Source organism: Staurois parvus, unplaced genomic scaffold (assembly GCF_062004578.1).
Source record: "Staurois parvus isolate SC_StPar_1 unplaced genomic scaffold, SC_StPar_1.0 ptg001192l, whole genome shotgun sequence".
Lineage (NCBI taxonomy): Eukaryota > Metazoa > Chordata > Amphibia > Anura > Ranidae > Staurois > Staurois parvus.
In genome coordinates, this window is record NW_028318988.1 from 2847981 (window position 1) to 2859123 (window position 11143).

Genomic DNA, 11143 nt, shown 5'->3' on the forward strand with positions numbered 1-11143 from the left:
ACACTGACAGCTCATCACCCATGGGGACAAGTACAATGGGGACAAGTGGGGTGGGGAGGGTGTACAGTGTTAGTTCACATTTTTATTTTTTCTGAAAAGGTGAACTTACACTTTAACTTCCTCCATTCCTCACCCTCCCACAGTATCGAAATTACATTTTTTTTAAATTTAAAAAAATGTTTTAAAAGTTTTGCTATGGCCTTCCCCACTGCCACCGTTCTCGCCTAGGTGTCCCTGCTCCTGCAACCTCCTGGGATACAGTGAAGGAAATAAATATTTGCTCCCCTGCTGATTTTGAATGTTTGCCCACTCACAAAGAAATGATCGGTCTAAAAATCGAATGTTCGGTGTATTGTAACACTGAGAGACAGAATAGCAACAAAAAATTCAGCAGAAATGCATGTCTAATAAATGATGACTGATTTGCATGTTCATGAGGGAAATAAGTATTTGATCCCCTATCATTCAGCAGGATTTCTGGCTACCAGGTGTCTTTCATACAGGTAACAAGCTGAGATTAGAAGCAGTCTCTTAAAGGGAGTGCTGCTAATCTCATTTTGTTACCTGTATAAAAGACACCTGTCCAAAGGAGCAATCAAACAATCAGATTTCAAACTCTCCACCATGGCAAAGACCAAAGAGCTGTCCAAGGATGTCAGGGACAAGATTGTAGACCTACACAAGGCTGGACAGGGCTAGCAAACTATCGCCAAGCAGCTTGGTGAGAAGGTGACAACAGTTGGTGCAATCATTCGCAAATGGAAAAAACACAAAACAACTGTCAGTCTCCCTAGGTTTGGTGCACCATGCAAGATCTCACCTTGTGGAGTGTCAATGATCATGAGAACAGTGAAAAATCATCCCAGAACTACACTTGAGGATCTTGTCAATGATGTCCAGTCAGCTGGGACCACAGTCACCAAGGAAACAATTGGTAACACACTACACCGACAAGGATTGAAATCCTGCAGTGCCCGCAAGGTCTCTCTGCTCAAGAAAGCACATGTCCAGTCCCGTCTGAAGTTTGCCACTGAACATCTGAATGATGCAGAGGAGGACTGGTGGAAAGTGTTGTGGTCAGATGAGGCCAAGATCGAGCTCTTTGGCATCAATTCAACTCGCAGTGTATGGAGGAGAAGGAATGCTGCCAAGAACACCATTCCAACTGTCAAACATGGTGGTGGAAACATTCTGCTTTGGGGGTGTTTTTCTGCTAAGGGGACAGGACAACTGCACCGCATCAAAGGGTCAAATCTTGGGTGAGAACCTTCTTCCCTCAACCAGGGCATTGAAAATGGGTCGTGGATGGGTGTTCCAGCATGACACTGACCCAAAACACACAGCCAAGGCAACAAAGGAGTGACTCAAGAAGAAGCACATTAAGGTCCTGGAGTGGCTTAGCCAGTCTCCAGACCTTAATTTGATTGAAAATCTGTGGAGGGAGCTGAAAGTTCGAGTTGCCAAACTTCAGTCACCAAACCTTAATGATTTGGAGAGGATCTGCCAAGAGGATTGAGCCAAAATCCCTCCTGAGATGTGTGCAAACCTGGTGGCCAACTACAGGAAACGTCTGACCTCTGTGATTGCCAACAAGGGATTTGCCACCAAGTACTAAGTCATATTTTGTGAAGGGGATCAAATACTTATTTCCCTCATGAACATGCAAATCAGTCATCACTTGTTAGACATGCGTTTCTTTTGAATGTTTTGTTGCTATTCTGTCTCTCAGTGTTACAATACACCTACCATTTGATTTTTAGACCGATCATTTATTTGTGAGTGGGCAAACATTCAAAATCAGCAGGGGATCAAATATTTATTTCCTTCACGGTATGTGAAGGGGACACCCCAGGAGGCAACAGGATCAGGGACTCACAGCAGCTGGTGGGTAGGACTCGTGCACACAATCAATGGTCAGCTGCATCAAGAAGAAGCAGCTGGGCTCTAATGGCATCAAAGGGAAAGATGGTGGAACGGGACCCAGTCTGGGGCAATTGAGCAGCATATCACAGCAGGGAAAAGCTGGATTTTGTGGGCATATGAACACTTTTATGAGGTACAACCCTAAACAGCAGATAAGAGGACACAAAATGGGGTGGAGGGGAAGTTATTGAAGTACCTCTTTTGGGTAAAAGCAAAATTAGGTAAATAATAAAATACAATGCTCTTCATTTCTCTGTTACTTACTTTCTACACTCTTTTTCTCTCGCATTTGACCAGAATAAACTTTTGATAAGTTTATATTACAAAGTAAACTGCCAAGGCAACCCTTTCAAACACAATTATTTTTAGACATCTGGGTACATATCACTGTGGGTTTAGCTGGTCCAGTGATATACTGGTATCTGCAGCTAGGAAACCAACATTGGGTACAACCTAGAAATACCCAGAAATGTATTTGGTTCCCCCTTACATGACATATGCACGGTTATTTCCCTGATTACATTTCTTCAATGCCTTTGTAACAATTTTATTTTTTAAGGCATTCTTTATTTTTCTTTCCTTAACCTCCTCGGCGGTATGATTCTTTCCGATTTTTGGTGCTGAAAGCGGTACCATTTTTTTGCATGGAAATATATAGTTCTTTATTGTAGGCTGTAATTTTTAGGAATAACTCACTGAAATCTGTCCGAACAAGAGTCTAGTAAACATTCCGGATATGATAAAATTTGAAACACGAAATCATAAATTATAATTTAATAAATAATCATAAAAAATAATAATATAATAATAATAAATTTAATTCAATAATATAATCAAACCAAAAACACTGAAATTTGAAATAGAGCGCCAAGTTCGCACATTGCTGAGCAAAGTCGTAAAATCGTTTTCAGTGCCTGATGACGAATTTCCCCCACGAATCATTATCACTCAATTCTGCAAGTGGTTCTGATTTACTATCGCTGCTCTAAAACCGCTTTTGACGTAAAGGGACGCTTTTTGGACGCCATGGACTTTTCTCAGTTTCCAGGCAGAAAGAACAGTCAAAATGCAGGCAGGGCGCCGGACAAAGCAGTAGGGACAAAATATATGTGAAATGCATTGAAACAGCAATGACAGCAAAAATGACATTTTTAAAAAATTTTAAATTTCCCGCCAGTTCCGGCGCCCGTACGTCCCGACGTCACAGGGACCAGAACACAGAAGCCGGATGCCGGCATTGGCCGGAGGAGATGGCCAGGGACGCTGCAGGGGACACATCGCGGGAGCGAAGGACAAGGTAAGTGCTGCAGGGACCCCCTGAGCAACGCCGCATGGTAAGCCCAGTGTAGCTCGGGGTTACCGCTTTTGGTATAGAAATTTTACCCCGAGCTACACTCGGGAAAACCGCCAAGGAGGTTAATGAAAAATTGTATTGTGTATTGCTCAATGCATTACACACTATACTGCCAAAAGTATTGGGCCCGCCCTCCAAATCATTGGATTCAGGAGTTCCAATCACTTGTGTGGCCACAGGTGTATACAATCAAGCCCCTAGGCATGCAGACTGATTCTACAAACATTGGTGAAAGAATGGGTCGCTCCCAGGAGCTCAGTGAATTCAAGCATGGTACCGTGATAGGTGGCCACCTGTGCAATAAGTCTATCCGTGACAATTCCTGGCTACTAAATATTCCACGCTCAACTGTCAGCCACCAAGTGGTAGGCCACGTAAAATGACAGAGCAGGGTCAAGCATGCTGAAGCACACAGTGCGCAGAAGTCACCAACTGTATGCAGAGTCAATAGCTAAAGACCTCCAAACTTGGTGTGGCCTTCAGATAAGCACAACAACAGTGTAGAGAGCTTCATGGAATGGGTTTCCTTTGCCGAGCAGCTGCATCCAAGCCTTACATCACCAAGTGCAATGCAAAGCGTCAGATGTCGTGGTGTAAAGCACGCCACCACTGGACTCTAGAGCAGGGGAGACGTGTTCTCTGGAGTGACCAATCACGCTTCTCTGTCTGGCAATCCGATGAACATGTCTGAGTTTGGCGGTTGCCAAGACTGCATTGTGCCAAGTGTAAAGTTTGATGGAGGGGGGATTATGGTGTGGGGTTGTTTTTTAGGGGTTGGGCTTGGCCCCCTAGTTCCAGTGAAGGGAACTCTTAAGGTGTCAGCATACCAAGACATTTTGGACAATTTCATGCTCCCAACTTTGTAGGAACTATTTGTGGATGGCCCCTTCCTGTTCCAACATGACTGCACACCAGTGCACAAAGCAAGGTCCATAAAGACATGGAGGAGCCAGTTTGCGGTGGAGAAACTTTACTGGCCTGTGCAGAGTCCTGACCTCAACACCATAATACACCTTTGGGATGAATTAGAGCGGAGACTGCGAGCCAGGCCTCCTCCCCCGACATCAGTGCCTGACCTCACAAATGTGCTTCTGGAAGAATGGTCCAACCTTCCCATAGACACCCTCCTAAACCTTGTGGACGGCCTTCCCAGAAGAGTTGGAGCTGTTATAGCTGCAAAGGGTGGACCGACTCAATATTGAACCTTACGGACTAAGACTGGGGGGCCATTAAAGTTCATGTGCGTGGAAAGGCAGGCGTCCCAATACTTTTGGCAATATAGTGTATGTTTGTAATTCAACATTAAAAAAAAGGTTTAATACAGTAATTTAAGAAACATATAACAGCATACAGCTAATAGCACAACACCTATACAAAATCCTATTGTTCTGCCTCCAGCAAGGAAATTCAGTGTTGATCTGCCTGCAGTATTAAATTTAACCACTAGATGGAGTGCAGAATGAATGTACTGTCTTAAAGAAACTAGAGACTGTTTAGCCTAATAAAAAAACACTTTCATTCTAAGAAAAGAAAATATATATTTTTTAAAAAGCCCAGTATGTATACTGCCATTTGTAAACGCTATAACTTTCACGTAAACCAATTCATTTACACGTATTGGTTTTTTTAAAATTTGTATTATTTATTTATTTCAGGTACTTATATAGCGCCGTCAATTTACGCAGTGCTTTACATATATATTATACATTCACATCAGTCCCTAACCCTCAAGGGGTGTACAATCTAAGGTCCCTAACTCACATTCATACATACACATACTAGGGACAATTTAGACAGGAGCCAATTCACCTACCAGCATGTCTTTGGAGCATGGGAGGAAACCAGAGTACCCAGAGGAAACTCACACAGACACAGGGAGAACATGCAAACTCTGGGCAGGAGGTGCCGTGGCTGGGATTCGAAGCAACGACCCGAATACTGCCAGGCGGAAGTGCTAACCATTTAGCCACTGTGCTGCCCTAGCAAAGACATGCAGCAGAATATATTTTGGCCTAAATTTATGATGAAATTTTATTTTTTTTATTTTTTTTACTGGACATGTTTAATAGCAAAAAGTAAAAAATAATGTTTTTTTTCTCAAAATTGTCTGATTTTTTTTTTACAGCGCAAAAAATAAAAAACGCACAGGCGATCAAATACCACCGAAAGAAAGCTCAATTTGTGGGAAAAAAATGACATAAATTTAATTTGGGTGCAGTGTTGTATGACCGCGCAATTGTCAGTTAAAATAACGCAGCGCCGTAACACAAAAAATGGCTGGTCAGGAAGAAGGGGAAATCCTTAGTAGGGCAAGTGGTTAAATACCGCAGAATCATTTTTTTTTGTGAATTGGACATTTTGTTACCGCATGCGATAATTTATGCAAATAAGTCATGTGACAGTGTTATCGCATAGGGAACTGACCCCTGTATGTACTACTTATCTGTTTTTCCTGATAGTTTCATCCCACCCTGATTTGTTAATACAGCTTCAAGGTTACATTCAGTCCTTCTTATTGAAGATAGGAGGGTTTAGCTGCATGTCGGGTTACACACAGGGAACCGTGTAACGAGGACAGAACACCTATATTCAGGGCTGGAGATAACAGGGTACCACCAGTCCTCTTGTACGGGGCCCAGGCCAGCAGAGGGGCCCAAGCAGCTGGGTGAATTGGATGTGGGCAGGGAGAGTGATCGCTACAGCGGGGGGCAATTACTGGAACCGATCCCCTGTATGGAGCAGATGAAAGATGGTTTCTTCTCCTCTCCCTTCCTCTGGCTTTCAGTCAGGGGCGGACTGACAACTCATGGGGCCCCTGGGCAATAGGGGATCATGGGGCCCCTGTGTCCTTGCCCACACTCAAACCACACCCAAAAAAGCCCATGAAAAGGAACCAGGGACACCTCATGGGCCCCCCTACTGACCCCGGGCCCTCGGGCAATGCCTGAGTTCCCCAATGGTCAGTCCACCCTTGCTTTCAGTTGCTACAGAGAGAGCCATACTGAGAAACTGCTACAGTAATTGCCCCATCACCCCCCCTGTACACCATACATTTCCCCCTGCTGCCCCCACACCTGTAATGTTTCCGGCTTCCCTCCTCTCATTCCCACCAGCAGCTGCAAGCAATACGATCCTTCAGTATGGAGAGTGGGGAAAGGGTTTGGTAAATATTTCCCATTTACCAGCCCCTTTCTTTCCTGAATGAACACAATGAGTTATTGGTACCAATCAATCATTGTGTTCATTCATAATTGAAGCATAGTAAACTGTTTTCTTGTGAGAATAGGGGAGGGGGGTGGCTTGTCAGGTTGGCTGTATGGGGCCCCTGTGGTTTGGGGGGTCCCTGTCAGGTTGGCTGAATGGGGCCCCATGGTTTCTAACAGCAGCCCTGCCTATATTGCTATACATTTTTGCGGATCCTCATTTTTTTTCGAACCAGAATAAGATTAATTTCTATCTCTAAACCGACGAGTTAGACATTCACATGTGATTGGAATTTCGGATATACACATAAAGATATGCGTTCATCGCTTGAAAACGTACACATGGTTTGATATGTTTCATGTACAGGAACTTAAGTGACCTGCTTGGAGCCCAGACCTCAACCCTACTAGCTTTTGTTTGACTTGGAATTCCAATTGCATGCAAGGTCTTCTTATTAAATATCAGTAGCTGATCTCACAAGTGCTACAATAGTTTATTGAATAACCTTTTTCAATAGTTTTTCAGTAACTATAACAGCTTTGGAATTACTTTTCGGTTTGTTTTTAATCCACAGCGCTGATGCAGGTGGATGTAACCGCATGTCCTCCCGCAGGTGAATGTACCCATCAGCGATCACATAGACAGTAGTAAACAATGGGTGTAATTTCCTGACATCATTGCTTACAACTGTATGATCTTTGTGATTAGTCACAGAGATCACACAGTGCAGAACCAATCAAAGTAGCCTTGTACTATGTGATAGCTGTGATTAGCCAAAGCTATCACAGTATTTCTCAATGACTACAGAAATGCAGACAGAGAGAGTGAGAAATTATTGCTCTTGAAATTTTATATATATATATATATATATATATATATATATATATATATATTTTTTTTTTTTAACTCATGTCACCAGTCAGGGTCCCTAATCACTACCACCCACTCACAGTGTCCCTAAGAAATGCCGCACTGGTTACAGTGTCCTTGATAACAGCCATACATGTCCCTATTCACCACCACCCACTCAGTCGGGTGGACTGACAACTCATGGGGCCCCCGGGTAATAGGGGATCATGGGGCCCCTGTGTCCTTGCAGAAACTCAAAAAAGCCTATGAAAAAGGTACCAAGGGCATCTCATGGGGCCCCCTACTGACCCCGGGCCCTCGGGCAGTGCCTGAGTTTCGAAATGGTCAGTCCGCCCCTGCTCACAGTGTTGCTAACCACCGCCACACCATTCACAATGTCTGTGATCACTGTCACACAATTCAAATTGTCCCTGATCACCACCACACCAGTCATATTGTCCCTGATCACCACCACACCAGGCATATTGTTCCTGATAACCTCCACACCAGTCATATTGTCCCTGATCACCTCCACACCAGTCATATTGTTCCTGATAACCTCCACACCAGTCATATTGTTCCTGATCATCTCCAAACCAGTCATATTGTTCCTGATTACCGCCACACCAGTCATATTGTTCCTGATTACCACCACACCAGTCATATTGTTCCTGATTACCGCCACACCAGTCATATTGTTACTGATCACTGCTCCACCAGTTACAGTGTCTGTGATCACCGCCAAACCAGTTCCAGGTCCCTGATCACTGCCACACCAGTCATATTGTCCATGATTACCACCACACCAGTCGTATTGTTCCTGATTACCGCCACACCAGTCGTATTGTTCCTGATTACCGCCACACCAGTCGTATTGTTCCTGATTACCGCCACACCAGTCATATTGTTCCTGATTACCGCCACACCAGTCATATTGTTCCTGATCACCGCCACACCAGTCATATTGTTCCTGATCACCTCCACACCAGTCATATTGTTCCTGATCACCACCACACCAGTCATATTGTTCCTGATTACTGCCACACCAGTCATATTGTTCCTGATCACCACCACACCAGTCATATTGTTCCTGATTACTGCCGCACCAGTCATATTGTTCCAGATTACTGCCACACCAGTCATATTGTTTGTGATTACCACCACACCAGTCATATTGTTCCTGATCACTGCTCCACACCAGTCATATTGTTCCTGATCACTGCTCCACCAGTTACAGTGTCCGTGATCACCGCCAAACCAGTTCAAGGTCCCTGATCACTGCCACACCAGTCATATTGTCCATGATTACCGCCACACCAGTCATATTGTCCCTGATCACTGCCAAACCAGTCATATTGTCTCTGATCACTGTCATACCAGTTACAGTGTCCCTGATCACTACCAAGCCAATCATATTGTCCCTATTCACCTCCATACTAGTTACAGTGTCTGTGATCACTGCTATACCAGTTCCAGTGTCCCTGATCACCGTCACGCTGGTTGTATTGTCCCTGATAACTGCCACACCAGGTACAATGTCCCTGATAACCACCACACCAGTCATATTGTCCCTGATCACTGTCACACCAGTTATAGTGTCTCTGATCACCACTGCACCAGTCGCAGTGTCACCTCACCAGTGTAAGCTAGCGATGGTGTCCCTGATTATCACCACACCAGTTCCAATGTCACCAGACCAGTGTAAGTCCGAAGTAGTGTTCTGGATCACCACTACTCAAGTCCCCCTGTCATCATACCAATGCAGCCAGCAACAGTGCTCCTGTCAACTGCCACATCATTGCAGTTTTGCTTCTGTCTACTGCCTGTACCAATCCTGACCTGTTTATTGACCATGTTTTTGCCTGATGCCTGGACCAATCCTTTGCCTGCTTGCTGGCTGTGTTTTTGCCTGCCACCTGAACTGACCCATCTACACATCCAGCTGATGACATTCTTGTGAGAAACCAGTTCAAGCCATCCTCTGTGGACAACTGCACTCCTGGAACCACAGGAACTCTTTTGTTCTCCCTTTCTTCAGTCTCCTGTGCTTCCTGGCCAGTGAACTTGGCATTCCTGGGGGCCCCCATGTACCAGTAGGCTAGGCTTACCTGACTTATAACAACTGGGACTACTGTAGGTGATGCTACGCTAAGCAATATTTTTTGACCGCTCGTATAGAGATGACCATTACAGTATATTGGTTTTGACACAGTTTTATTATTTATTTATTTCAGGTACTTATATAGCGCTGTCAATTTACGCCGCACTTTACATATATATTGTACATTCACATCAGTCCCTAACCCTCAAGGGGTGTACAATCTAAGGTCCCTAATTTACATTCACATACTTGGGACAATTTAGACAGGATCCAATTAACCTACCTGCATGTCTTTGGAGTGTTGGAGGAAACCCACGCAGGCACAGGGAGAACATGCAAATTCAGGCAGGTGGTGCCATGGCTGGGATTCGAAGCAACGACTCTAGTACTGCCAAGCGGAAGTGCTAACCATTTAGCCACTGTGCTGCCCTAGCAAAGACATGCAGCAGAATATATTTTGGCCTAAATTTATGATAAAATTTTATTATTTTTATTTTTTTTACTGGACATGTTTAATAGCAAAAAGTCAAAAATATTGTTTGATTCGAACCAACGACCCTAGTGCTGCCAGGTGGAAGTGCTAACCACTAAGCCACTGTGCCACCCAGTTGGTTGACTTGTGGGATATAGAAGATTCAATGTCTAGTATGACCATACTTAGGAGGAGTAGCAGAATGTGTTTTGGGGTATATTTCTATGTCCATACTGTGTGTGAGAAATTTCTCATTAAATTAACAACTTTGTGTAAAAAAAATAATTTTATGTTCTTTCTGAAATTTCCAAAACTTGTGGCAAAAAAAATGAAGTCTTCAAAAGACTTACTATGCCTCTTAAAAATAATTTGGCGTGTTTACTCTTCAAAATGTGTTCATTTTATGGGTGTTTCCACTATCCTGGTGCTCTAGGACCACCTAAAATGTGATAAATGTGAAGGTAGTAAAGAAATTAGATGCATAATTTAAGCTCCTAGAACACCCTTGGACTTGGAAGGGGACTCCTTGGATTTTGGGCTGTTCTAGTACCATGAGGCCTTGCAAATAAAATAAATAATTATAAATTAAAAAATCACAATTTTTGCCTGTGTGTATTGGGATGCCATATATTAGGGTACCAACACCAGCAGGATGATAGCTAATTTCTGTTTCAATACCTTTGTATTAAAGATACGTAATACTGTATGTCCAGAGCCCTCATTTCAACTCAGAGATGCGTTTAAACAATATTCATAGACCTGTTTAGAGGTCACATACTCCTTATAGTTAGTCAATGTAAGAAGAAAATTTACCTTTGTAAAACAAACACAAACAGCAGGAATGAGAGTAAATTAAAAAAAAAGTAAAGAACAGATGCCAGGAGATTCCAGGTTAGGAAGAGGGGGATGCCAGAGACAAGCTTTTTTTTAGTGCAGTAGTAATCCATTTCTATTAGCCAAATGACATAAGTAGCAAGGATCTCTCAAAATATTTAGGGAGGTAGTACTTTATCCATGGGGACCAAATCAGCTGGAATTTGTGGGAGGTATCATCGAGCATTGCCACCATTTTTTTGTGGATTAGGTACCACAACATCTTTTGTTTAACCTGAGTTTTTGTCAGGATAGAGGACCACCATAATTTTGCCAAGGTTTGTTTCAATGTGGTAAGGAGAAACACCAGTGGATGAAATTGGTTATTTGTGCAGTCAGGTGGCTTCTGATTTTCCATTGCTTTTTT